Source organism: Nicotiana sylvestris, chromosome 1 (genome assembly GCF_000393655.2).
Source record: "Nicotiana sylvestris chromosome 1, ASM39365v2, whole genome shotgun sequence".
In the NCBI taxonomy this organism is placed as follows: domain Eukaryota; kingdom Viridiplantae; phylum Streptophyta; class Magnoliopsida; order Solanales; family Solanaceae; genus Nicotiana; species Nicotiana sylvestris.
The window spans coordinates 148,441,297-148,455,840 of record NC_091057.1 but is presented as its reverse complement, the minus strand read 5'-3'; positions in this window follow the sequence as shown (position 1 = coordinate 148,455,840).

Sequence of the window (14,544 nt, the reverse complement as noted above, 5' to 3'; positions counted from 1 at the left end):
GTCCCCCCACAAGGTTAGGCAAGATACTTACCTCAAATACGATAAAACGATACTCTAAAATGCACTTCTCAGGTGGAAAGACTTCCGGACGGCTCAAATCTAACCAAATTAACTTCAAAGCACAAATAAAACACATAAGAAACTATTTCAAACCATAAAATCTCAATCTTTAACAAAATCCAAAAATCGGTCCAAAAGTCGACCCCGGGCCCGCACCTCGGAACCCAACAAATTTTACAAAAATTCAATACCCATTCTAATATGAGTTCAACCATACAAAATTTATTAAATTCGGATACAATTTGGCCCCTCAAATCGCGATTTTTCATTTTAGGAATTTCCTTCAAAGACCAGCATTTCTCCCAACCCAAAACACAAATTAAATGATGAAAATTAAGATAAACTAATGGAATATGTTTGATTCTAGGTGAAAAACACTTACCCAATCGATTTGTGTGAAAAGCCCTCAAAGAATTGCTCAAAATCGAGCTTCATAAGTCAAGTTATGGTGAAAATGGTGTAACCCTCGATCTGTAAATTATATTCTGTCCGCCCAAATTTTTGTGCATCGCGAACGCGGTAGGACAATCGTGTTCACGAAGAAGGGAAACTGAAGCTGCCAAGAAAAGCCATCGCAAATGCGAGCTAAGGAACGCGAATGTGGGAGTAAAGGACAGATGCTTTCGCGAATGCGAGGGAGTGGATGCGAACGCGAAGAAGAATAAGGCAGAGCTTCACAAATGCAGGGCGTGTTACGCGAACGCGAAGAAGGAAAATGAAGCGACCAGCAACAACACATCACGAACGCGAAAGGCTATTTGCTATCGCGGAGAAGGAATACAAGAAGCAGAATACAGTAGTCCAAACAATGGGAAAATGACCCGTAGCCTGCCCGGAACACACCCGAGGCCCCCAGGACCCCGTCTAAACATACAAATAAGTCATATAACCTAATACAAACTCTCTTGAGGTCTCAAATCACATCAAACAACGCTGAAACAACTAATCACACCAAGAATCGATCTTAGGAACTTTCAAACCTTCAAACTTCCAAAACTCATGCCGAAACCTATCAAATCAACCCGGAATGACGCCAAATTTTGCAGACAAGTCCAAAATGACATAACGGAGCTGTTCCAAATCTTGGAATCACATTCAGACCCCAATATCACAAAAGTCAACTTTGAGTCAAACCCCTCAATTTTCCAAACTTTAACTTTTCCAACTTTCGACGAAACTCCTCAAATCCCTACGGACCTCTAAATCCAAATCCGGACGCACGCCTAAGTCCAAAATCATCATACGAAGCTATTGAGATCACCCACAACCCATTCTGGGGCTGTTTACTCAAAAGTCCAATTCCAGTCAAATTCTCACCGTTTAAACTTCCAAAACTAGATTCCTTCTTCCAATTTGACTCTGAATCATCTGTTAACTGAATTCAACCATGAACGCAAGTCGATACACATATTATGAAGCTGCTCGAGACCTCAAACTGCCGAACTGGGTGCAATTGCTCAAAATGACCCATCGGGTCGTTACATTCCCGGAGCCAAATCAATGCAGAAGTCAATATCCCTGTCGGGTGGAATCCCCAGCAGGTCTGAAGGAAATATCTCAAGAAACTCACGAACCATGGGCACAAAATCCACAGAAGGAACCTCGGCACTAGAATCACTAATATACGCAAAATAGGCCAAACATCCCTTATCAACCATACGTCGAGCCTTCATATATGTGATAACCCTACGGGTGGAATGACCAAGAGTCCCTCTCCACTCTAAACGAGGTAAACCCGGCAAGGCTAAGATCACAGCCTTGGCATGACAATCCAGGATAGCGTGGTAAGGTGATAACCAGTCCATCCCCAATATGACATCAAAATCAACCACATCCAAAAGTAACAAATCTACTCGAGTCTCAAGACCCCCAATCACAACTATACATGAACGATGGACACAATTTACCACAATAGAATCACCCACCGGTGTAGACACATATACAGGAGCACTCAAGGAATCACTAGGCATGACCAAATACGGTGCAAAACAAGATGACACATAGGAGTATGTATATTTTGGGTCAAATAGAACTGAAGCATCTCTACTACAAACCATAACAGTACCTGTGATAACTACATCAGAGGCCTCAGCCTCAAGCCTGGCTGGAAGAGCATAACTCGTGGCTGGGGCCCACCACTCTAAACTACATCTCTGGGATGGCCTCTTGCTGGCTGGCCTCCACCTCTAATACCTCTACCTCCACCTCTAGCTGGCTGAGCGGGAGGTGGAACACTCGGTGCCTGAACCATGGCATGGGAACCCTGATGATGAGAGCTACTCGGTGCTTGAAGGCAAAATCTAGCAATATGCCTCGTGTCACCACAAGTATCACAATCCCCTGGTTGTTGCGACTACTGACCCTGACGGCTTGAATAACCACTCTGAAAACTCTGGGGCGGAGGTGCACTAATAGGAGCTAGTAGTGCACTATAGGGCAGCTGATCAGAATACTGCATATGAGAATCACGGCCACCTAGAGCATCATGAGAAGAATGAAGTGCTGAATGAAATGGCCTAGAAGAATGGCCCCTACTAAAAGAATCTCTGCCTCCAGATATGGCACCACTGAACCTGCCCGAATGACGAGATCTCTTGTCATACCCCTGACCACTCCCCTGTGATAGAACCATCTCAATTCTCCTGGCCACATTGGCCGCATCCTGAAAAGAAATATCGCTCCTGTCACACCTCCTTTTTCCGCACCCGTGAGGGCGCACGGGAGTTTTTTCCAATTAAAGGACAATCGAAACGGGATTGGTTTATTTATTTCAGAGTCGCCACTTGGGAGATTTAGGGTGTCCCAAGTCACCAATTTTAATCCCGGATCGAGGAAAAGAATGACTCTATCTTACAGTCTGCGTACCAAAAATCCGGATAAGAAATTCTGTTAACCCGAGAGAAGGTGTTAGGCATTCCCGAGTTCCGTGGTTCTAGCACGGTCGCTCAATTGTTATATTCGGCTTGATTATCTGATTTTATACAATTATGAACCAATGTGCAATTTTTATCTTTTAACTGCTTTGATCATTTACTATTATTTTTATCAAGGATTGCAACGTTGTGAAAATGTTTCTCAGACCGCGTTACAATCAATGTACCCGTGATCGTCGACACACTTTGAATCTGTTGAGATTTAGATTTGGGTCACATAAATGTGCACCCGAGTTTAGGAAGATGCAATTATTAAATACGTGCCTAAAACGACTAAACGTATTGTTATTTTGGGGAAGGACGTAAAATTTACTAAGCGGCCTGTCCCGGATTCTATGTATTTTAATATATATGCATTCAGAGGGCCCCGCAGCTTATACATTTTTTTTTGTCGAGGCTCGTCTCGTTCTATTTTTAAAAGGAATTTGCGACGTCATGGACATGCATCTCGAGCCACGTCACAATCAATGTGCCCGTGATTAGAAATACATTTCGAATCCGCCGAGAATTGGATTTGGGTCACGTAAATGCGCACCCGAATTTAAGAAGGTGAAATTATTAAATACGCGCTTAATGAGGCTATCGCGTTATTATTCCGGGAGGTCGTGAGATTTGCTAAACGACCCACCTTAGGAACTGAGTGCTTCAATATATATATACATTTAACGAGGGCCCCGCAACTTGTGCATTTTTTTTTTCTTTATTTTTGTTGAGGCTCATCTCGTCCTTATTTTAAAAGGATATCCTATAGCAACTACGTTTCTTGTCGCGTTTGTCTCTACTAATTGAAAGCAGTAGATAGCCCTAGTTAATTACATGCTTGCAGGCTTATTTATAGCAGGATTCAAAATGCTTTTACAGAATAATAAAGAAAACGTGATTACGCCCATGGACAACTAATCGAACATTATGGGCCCAAACCTAGCTCATGCGAGATGGGCCAGACTTGGGCCACTGTTTATCCGATACGGGCCTGCTTGGTCTGTTTCGATCTGGGCTCGACCTTCATGAGGTTGAGGCCCTGAACTGGTTCTTTGTTCTAAAAATGAGTTTATCAATTTATATGCGACAATTTGACAGAAGGGAAAGAACTTAACTAATAGTGGATAGTTTTCATACTTGGCCTACATTAGAGAATATACTACACAATCAAACTAAGTCTAAGATACAACTTATTGCAATGGGAATATTTTCATCTAACATCATACATATCTGAACTAGCATTCACTAACCTACATTGATATACTAAGCATGTAGGCTACTTCTATTGTCCAAATGAAAATGTAACTATTATATACTACATGACATTTAATACAACAGTCCATGTATATATAAAAACAATCTGCAGGCCTTCTCTTTTGCATTCATGCTCAAACTTTCAAATTACATTGGTGGTATTAATCGTGTACCTGGTAAGGAAAGGAAAGGAAGAAGGAGAGTAATCAGTTGAGTAGTATGCAATAAGCAACAGCAACAACAACCAAACAGCAACAACACAGCAGCAAACCAACAACCACAAATGTTCTCCACAGTCCACAGACAAACAGCAACAGTTTCCAGAACAAAGAGAACCAACAGATGGTTGAGCCCCAAACAAACAATCCCAGAAAAGAGTAGTGAAGCAACAGAAATAACAGAGTATTCAATGCAGCAACACCAGCAGTTCAACAATCACAAGCAGCTCCACCAGGGCAAACAAACAGAACTTGGCCAAGACAGCTTGACCAATGTGAATTCTTCTGTAGTTTTCAGACAGTGTTTGGTTACAGTGTTTCTGGAAATTTCCTTATATTTTTCAGTTTTCTTCAAACTCACAAGACCTCTCTCAAGACTAAATTTTCCAGCCCCTTTTAAGTTCTGAAATGGCCTATTTATAAGCCAAACAACCAGTGCAGTTTGATTGCCTGGATTCTCCCAATTTGCATACTGCCCACACCTCTTAAATCCCATGCCTAAGCATCTTTTTGATGCCAGCCATTTGTTCCTCACGCCTGGCTTATTCTTTAATCCAGAGTTATGGGCTCATTTTAGTATTTATTTTAAACCTCATACTCTTGTGTCTTGTTCCCCATTGGCATTAGTTTAATCCCAAATTAGTACCCTACTTGTCAGCTCATTTAAACTAATCATTTTTGTTCTTTTTAAACAGCCAAATTACCCCTGTTAATCCCTGGTTATTACTGTCTTGACCCTCTGCAATAATGGGTCATTTTGAACTTTTGAAAAATTTAAAATCGAAGCTGCCCTAGACTGAATCTTTCAGTTGTTTTGTAATGCAGTTTATAGGCTAATTTCAGGCAATGTCGAGCATTCAGTCAGTGACATGGTTCATTTAGTCATGTGAAATTATTAGCTCATTTGATCCATTAGTTATAGAGAACTAATCAACGATGTTTATCGAGTCGACTATACTAATTATAACAGGTAACAATCAATCGTTCATATAAACAAATACATACAGGGACCTAAAGGGCATCGGACAACTTTTGTTCAATTACTGGGAGCCTATATGAATTAACTCATTTGACGAATAATCTAATTGACGATCATGTATACCACAGAATACATTCAGAACACACAGAAAATCAACTGACCAAATAAAAAGCCTTTGACAGAGATGGAAGAAATTCGAATGAAAAATACCAAAATAACAAACAAACACAACGAAACATGCTGACAACTTAATTAGAACTAAAACAAAGGGAAAGGAAAACTTACCGAAAAAGTTTGAAATCAAAATGACCCAAATCTGACTCAACTTTGAACCCTTGAGGCCGAACAAACTTTAATCAGGGTGTTCTCACATGAGAACACCTTGATTAAGGTCTATTAGACCTCAAACCCCTGTCAAGACCGGCCGGATTTCCCAGGTTTATATGTTCTAGGGTCTGGATTTTCAGATCTGGTTTTTAGAAGTTGTGGGTAGATTCGGACCAAACCACACCTGGTTTGGTCACGAGGGGGTCAGGGGAGTGTCTGGTATGAAGATGGTGAGGTTTGGTATAGATCGAGTTTTGTCTCGAATCTTCAAATCCAGATTCGAGACGATGGGAGGTGATTCGAGGTACACGGTTAGTGGATTCGTGCTCAGGGTGGTTGGATGTTTCAGGGGTGTGAAGGGGGTGGTCACCGGTGTTCGTGCCGCCGGGTTCTGGTGAATGGGATATCAGGGCGGCTACTAGGGTTTGGGGGTTCAAAGCTTGGGGAAGGAGACGAGTGAAGGGGGGAGGGGTTCGGATAGGGGGCGTGGGGTGTGATAGAGGGGTTTATATACGGAGTAGGGGATTGGATCTGAGCCGTTAGATCAGATGATCTCAACGGCTTGGATCTGATGGTGAGGGGTGAGACGCGGTCGTTTGATATTAAAATGGGGTCGTTTGGGTTTAAGTGGTGGGTTGGGTTGGACCGGCTAAACAGGTCGGGTTACGGGTGCTGAGGTGGACCGTTGGATTAGTGTGGTTGAACGGCTCAGATCAGATGCCTTATACGATGCCGTTTTGGGATGAGCCTGGGCAGGCCTGATTTGGACTGGACTTGAGTGCTTGGTTTGGGCCTGTTTTTTTGTTTCATTTTTGGGCCCAAACCGATTTTCAACTCTTTTCTTTTTGTTTTCTAATTTTTTTTTAAAAAAAAAAATAAAAAATAACAAAATAAATAATAAAACAAATGAAATTAAAACAACAACAATGTAGCACTTCAACATAATTATCACACCAAATTGAAATATTTAAGTAAGTTAAATCACAACCTAGAACGGACGATGCACATATATATTTTTTTGCATTTTCTTTTAATGACACATATATATTTTTTTTTGTATTTTGTTTGATAATGACTAAATGCGAAATGGATAGACCCACAAACAACACATGTCACGGAAAAATCGAAAAATTGTACAGCGAAGTCATTTGTCCCTATTTTTATTTTCTTTGGGAGTGATCGTCCGTCAAGCAAAAATCACGTGCTTACAGCTGCCCCTCTTTGCACGAAAACACGAAGGGTTTTCGCGCAAAGATAAAGCGAGCTATTTTTTGCCCGTCCAAATACTCCGTGTAAAGCATTTTTGAAAAAGGTTTGACCGAACCTTTGCTTCAGAGGTTTCCTACATATCCTGGGCTGAACAGGAATCAGGTCAATGTAGTTCGGGAATTTTTTGGTAGCTGGGACTACCGTGCGATTGTAGTGCTTGCTGCTGTTATGCGCGGTTGTACGCTGCTGTAGGATGCTACCGCTCACTGATCTCTTTGTTACATTGTTCTGAAAGGAAAAACAAGAAGCTAAGCTAGAGTATGAGATCTCGTCTATCTTCAACTTGTTCTTGTTGCCTTGCTTTTTGTCGGCTAACGCTTCCCTCCGATGCCTTTATTTTGTGAACTTGGGGGATGATACTGGTCTTTCGCCTTTTCTGAATGCCAGTTTTCATCACTTCGCTTGATCTGCTGGGAACATGGCCCTCTTCTTCAAGCCTTTCAATGGTTTCTTCAGTGGTATGGCTTTCTTCATCAAAATTGTTATGTTGGGCATGCTACAACGTTCCCAAACTGCTTCTTTTGAGACGCGTTCCTTCTTCCTTTTGAATTGCGCGCTTGCCTTTGCAGCCTTCTGCTTCTTGGTGCTGAGGATTTTATTATTTCCTGTTTGGGGATCATTGTTGTAACCTTCCGCCTTCAGGTGGGGTTACTGATTCCAAAATTTAGAGCTGAAAAGTATTCCCACATTTTACTGGTGGGCGACCTAGAACTTAGATGTATTCCCGCATTATACTGGTGGGCGACCTAGAACTTAAATGTATTCCCGCATTATACTGGTGGGCGACCTAGAACTTAAATGTATTCCCGCATTATACTGGTGGGCGACCTAGAACTTAAATGTATTCCCGCATTATACTGGTGGGCGACCTAGAACTTAAATGTATTCCCGCATTATACTGGTGGGCGACCTATAACTTAAATGTATTCCCGCATTATACTGGTGGGCGACCTAGAACTTAAATGTATTCCCGCATTATACTGGTGGACGACCTAGAACTTAAATGTATTCCCGCATTATACTGGTGGGCGACCTAGAACTTAAATGTATTTGAAATTGTTTCCCCGTTCTTCCGAGAAAATTTTCGACAATCGGCAGAAAATTTTCTGCCCCGATTTTTTGGTGGTTTCCCTGGCGTTGCGTCTTGCCGCCATCATCAATCCTTTGTCTTCCTGCAGCAGACAAAAGGATTTAGTTAGTTTTAATCGTGGTGGTAGAGGGTGCCCTTCCGGCGGGTGATTTTTCCTCTCTTCCCCTTTTCTTGCTCTATGTCCCCATAATTGGTTGGTGGGCAAAATTGCCTGCTGGGGGTCTCTAGCCTGCTGGAGATTGGTTTTTAATTTATCCCCTTTTCTGCTTTCTCTTTAAGCACATGCTGTGGGAGTCTGCTTTTAACTCCCGAAACCACTCCCTTTAGGAGTTTACTTCCTCCAAAACTGTCGGGCACGATCACTACATTGCCTGGGACCGGCCTTTAAGACTGTTTGTATTATCTTGCATTGGATGAATTCCCCTTCGATTTCTGGTAGTAAGCTTTGAAAAATCCTTTTAAGGCAAATTTTTAGGAAAAGAAATAAAAGATAGAAAAGGAGAAAATCTTTCTGAACCAATATTTAGTGGGAGAAGAAACTCAGAAGAACTTATCTGGAGGACATGACTGGTTCCCATGATCATGACGTGCACCATAGATTCCCGACCCAGCCTATTTGTATCAATCGATTTGCCCGATGGTCTGACTTGCTGGGGATGATAAATGAGTGTCCATTTCGTTGCGAATGTGGTAGCTTTTGTTGATCTGTCTTGTCGCCTCATAGTGCCCTTCGAGGGGTTTTCACTAATGAGACTCTCTCTTTTCTCTCATCTCCCGGCGCCTTATGGTGCCTATGAAGGTTTTCACCGATAAGACTCTCTCATTTTATATCTCTCATCTTACGTCGCCTTTCGGTGCCTGTGAAGGTTTTCACCGATAAGACTCTCTCATTTTATTTCTTCATTGAGGAATCGGGGTGTTGTCGATACGACCCTCTCTTCTGGAGATCCCTTTGACCATCAATTCATTCCCAGTCTTATGATCTCTTTTTTGCTGGGGATCGATGTATTATTCTCGGCTTTATTTGCCTGACTCGGCATCTCTTGGATATCGATCGGGAGGTCTTTTGGACGTCGATGTTGGTTTTGGTGTGGGGCTAAAGAAAGGCTATCAAAAATGAAAATAATTTTGATGGGTGATCTGCTATAACTTTTGGAATCAAACCTTTGTTGGAACTTAAAACATAGCCTCTGCACCAGCTTTCTTGCTTGGGGGAATTTTATTTTTTTATACTTATGTTGAGCTATGTGCGTTACGCACACTGTGCCTATTATGCACACTATGTACATTATGCATCCTATATACACTATGATGCACACTATGACCGAGCCGTGAGGCGCCTACGTATCCTCTTTGAGGAATCAGGTCAAACGTAGTTCCCACGGTTTTGTATTTCTTATGATTTTTATATTCTTTTTCTTTTCTTTCTCCTTTTTTTTTTCATTTTCCTTTTTTCATGTCTTTTCCATTAGTGATTCCAAAAGAGGGGTATGAAAGAATAACTTAAGGCTCAAAGGGGGAAGCAAGGGTTAAAGTGTTTTGATAAAAGAAAGAATTGCCTCCGTTATTTCATTATCCAATAAATACCAGATACAAACAAACGAACCAAAAATTGCCATAATCTAAAGAAATTACGCATAATATCTCTTGACTGCATCAGAATTGATAGTCATGTCGACACATCTTCCCTCGATATCTGTCAAACACAAAGCACCATTGGACAACACTCTGGTCACGATATAAGGCCCTTGACAATTTGGGGCGAATTTGCCTTTTGCCTCGACCTGATGTGGGAGGATTTTCTTCAATACCTGCTGCCCTACTACAAACTTCCTGGGGCGTACCTTCTTATTATATGTTCTCGCCATTCTCTTCTGGTGTAGCTGACCATGGCACACTACTGCCAATCTTTTCTCATCTATCAAGCTCAACTGTTCCAACCGAGCTTTGACCCATTCATCATCATCAATCTTGGCTTCAGCGACAATCCGGAGGGATGGAATTTCCACCTCCGCCGGTATTACGGCTTCAGTTCCGTACACCAACAAATAAGGAGTTGTACCTATGGAAGTCCGGACAGTAGTGCGGTAACCCAACAAAGCAAAGGGTAATCTCTCGTGCCATTGTCTGGATCCTTCCACCATCTTTCGCAGTATCTTCTTGATATTCTTATTGGCTGCTTCGACCGCTCCATTCGCCTTGGGACGATATGGGGTGGAATTGCGGTGGGTAATCTTGAATTGTTGGCATACCTCTCTCATCAGGCTGCTGTTAAGATTCGCACCGTTATCCGTGATGATCACTTTTGGGATTCCAAATCTGCAGATGATATGGGAGTGAACAAAGTCCACCACTGCCTTTTTGGTTACCGACTTGAAGGTTTTAGCCTCAACCCATTTGGTGAAGTAATCAATGGTCACAAGAATGAACCTGTGGCCGTTGGATGCTGCCGGTTCGATAGGTCCAATGACATCCATGCCCCATGCTACAAATGGCCAGGGTGCTGTCATCGTATGTCACTCTGTTGGCGGAGAATGGATCAGATCTCCATGTATCTGGCACTGATGGCATTTCCTTACGAAAGTGATACAGTCGTGTTCCATGGTGAGCCAATAACACCCTGTTCGAAGGATTTTCCTTGCCAATACATATCCGCTCATGTGTGGCCCACAAACTCCAGCATGTACCTCTGCCATAACCGTCGTTTCTTGACTGGCATCTATGCATCTCAATAATCCCAAATCCGGGGTTCTTTTGTACAATACTCTTCCGCTGAGGAAGAAACCATTCGACAAACGCCGAAGGGCTCTTTTTTGGTCTCCAGAGGCATGTTCTGGATATATCCCCATTCTGAGGTATTCCTTGATATCATGAAACCAGGGTTCGCCATCTGCTTCTTCTTCTATGGCATTGCAGTAGGCGTGCTGATCACGGACCTGGATGTGTAGAGGATCAACATACATTTTGTCAGGGTGGTGCAGCATTGATGCTAAGGTGGCCAAGGCATCCGCAACCTCATTGTGAACTCTCGGGATGTGTTTGAACTTCACCGATCGAAATTGCTTGCTCAGATCATGCAAGCATTGTCGGTATGGTATGAGCTTTAGATCTCGTGTTTCCCATTCACCCTGAATTTGATGTACCAAGAGGTCCGAGTCTCCCAAGACCAAGACGTCTTGGACATCCATGTCAGCAGCCAAGCGCAGACCCAGAATGCAAGCCTCATACTCGGCCATATTGTTGGTGCAATAGAAGCGTAGTTGAGCCGTAACAGGATAATGCCGTCCTGTTTCAGAAATGAGTACTGCTCCTATTCCAACCCCTTTCGCGTTTGCAGCTCCATCGAAGAAAAGCTTCCAACCCGGTTCCTCAGGTAATTCCAACTCATTTGTATGCATTACCTCTTCGTCAGGAAAATACGTTCTTAAGGGCTCGTATTTTTCATCAACGGGATTCTCTGCCAAATGGTCTGCCAGCGCCTGGGCTTTCATGGCCGTCCTCGTTACATAGACGATATCAAACTCTGTGAGCAGAATTTGCCATTTTGCCAACCTTCCCGTGGGCATAGGTTTCTGAAAGATATACTTCAATGGGTCCAAACGGGATATGAGATAAGTAGTATACGAAGACAGGTAGTGTTTCAACTTCTGAGCTACCCAAGTTAGGGCGCAACATGTTTTCTCGAGTTGAGTGTACTTGACCTCATGTACTGTGAATTTCTTGCTAAGATAGTAGATGGCCTGCTCCTTCCTTCCTGTGTCATCATGTTGCCCCAGTACACAACCAAATGAATTTTCCAAGACCGTCAGGTAAAGGATTAGGGGTTTCCCGGGCTTAGGCGGGACCAATACGGGTGGATTAGACAGATACCCTTTGATTTGGTCGAAAGCCTCCTGACACTCTGCCGTCCAACCTACTGCAGCATCCTTTCTCAGTAGCCGAAATATGGGCTCACAAGTTGCTGTGAGTTGAGCGATGAACCTGCTGATGTAATTGAGTCTACCCAGCAAACTCATTACCTCTGTTTTGTTCCTTGGCGGTGGCAAATCTCGGATGGATTCAATTTTGGATGGGTCTAACTCAATCCCCCGTCGACTGACGATGAATCCTAGCAACTTTCCTGATGGAACCCCGAATGCGCATTTGGCCGGGTTAAGCTTGATATCATACCTCCGGAGTCTTTGGAAAAATCTCCTTAGGTCTGCTACATGGTCCTCCTGACGCCAAGATTTGATGATCACATCATCGACGTACACCTCGATTTCTTTGTGTATCATGTCATGAAACACAGCAGTCATTGATCGCATGTACGTTGCCCCGGCGTTCTTTAACCCGAATGGCATTACCCGATAGCAGTAGGTTCCCTATGGCGTAATAAACGTTGTCTTTTCCGCATCCTCCTCGTCCATTAGGATCTGATGATAACCCGCATAGCAATCTACAAAGGATCCGATCTCGCGCCCAGCGCAATTATCGATCAAGATATGGATGTTGGGCAATGGAAAATTGTCCTTGGGACTTGCTTTGTTGAGGTTGCGGTAGTCGACGCACACCCTGATTTTTCCATCCTTCTTTGGGACTGGTACCACATTGGCCAACCACTCGGGATATCGAGTGACCCGAATGACCTTCGCTTGCAACTGCTTAATCACTTCTTCTTTGATCTTTACACTCATTTCTGTTTTAAATTTCCTTAGTTTTTGCTTGACCGGAGGGTATGCCGGGTCAGTGGGCAATTTGTGAACCACTAAATTGGTGCTTAATCCAGGCATATCATCATATGACCATGCAAAAACATCTTTGAATTCCACGAGAGTTTTTACCAATTCTTCCCCGACATTCGGCCCAATGTGGATGCTAATTTTGGTCTCTTGGACGTTGTCAGCATCTCCTAGATTCACAGCCTCAGTGTCATTTAGGTTAGGCTTGGGTTTCTCTTCAAATTGGCACAGTTCTTGGTTTATCTCTTCGAAGGCTTCACCTTCGTCACATTCAGATTCATCGTCACAAACGACCTCTTGCATCATTGAGTCGGATTCAGATTGATTTATTAGACTAGGTCGAAGATCCGTTGTGCATGCCATGTCATTAGAACCAGTAAAAAGAGAACTGTTCAGAAAGAAAAACAAAACAAAAATTAAAATAGGACAAAAAGAGAGAACTTTATTAAACTTGCGGGATAAAAGGGTTCACACTTTTACAAGACAAACGTAAAATTTGGATTACACCCTGGAATAATCCAAACAAAACATAAATCAAAGCCTACTACCAAGACTCCCCTCGGACCGGAAGAGGAGTAACAGTCCAATTGTTGGTTTTGGCCTCAGGCCCCACAAACTGTATCTCTGCTCTGCTGGAACCTTCTCCAGCTTCCACCATACTGACATCCGCGAATAGCCTCTCAAAACTCTGATTCGGGTCCTCATTTATACCGATCAAAGGTCCTAGAATCTTTGGGACCGGTGACCCCTTGGCACTTGCTTTGGCAAAAGACCTTGAGAGACGTGGCACTGGTTTAGGCAAAAACCAAACCCTCTTCCTCATTTTTCGCGCTTGCTTCCTATCTGCTGCAGTTGGTTTGAACCCCAATCCGAAAGTTTCCAGATTTTTAGGTAAGGTGACAGGTTGGACAATCCCCTGAAGCTTGATTTCCAGGCCCCTTCCCGGCACGAATCCATTACCCAGCATTTCCGAGACCATCATGACTGTTGCGGCAGCTACCCTAGGGTGCGGGATGATTTCTCCTTCAGAAATTTTGTTGGCCGACCCTGTATCGAATATCTGGTAGACCCAAGGACCTTTGTCATCAGCGGTCTCTATGAAAGGTACAATGGCTTCGCCCATGGTGCACGTTGTGTCCTCGCCGTGTAACACGACCTCTTGTCTTTCCCACTCGAACTTCACCATCTGATGTAGGGTGGAGGGCACCGCTTTGGCTGCATGAATCCATGGTCGTCCTAACAGCAGGTTGTAAGATACTGTGGCATCTAACACCTGGAATTTCATGGTAAACAGGACTGGACCGATGGTCAGTTCAAGTACAACATCCCCCACAGTGGTTGTTCTGTTTCCGTCGAACTCTCGGACACAGATACTGTTCTTGTGGATCCTTCCGTGGTCGATCTTTAGTTGATTCAGGGTAGATAGTGGGAAAAATATTGGCACTTGAGCCGTTATCCACCAGTACTCGAGTTACCACCGAGTCTTCACATTTGACAGCTAGGTACAAAGCTTTATTATGCTCCGTACCTTCCATTGGCAGGTCATCATCTGAGAATGTTACCCTGTTCACCTCGAAAATCTTGCTTGCAATGGTTTCCAGGTGGTTTACAGAAATCTCATTGGGTACATGAGCTTCGTTCAATATCTTCATCAAAGCCCGTCGATGCTCCTCAGAATGGATCAGTAATGACAGCAACGAGATCTGGGCCG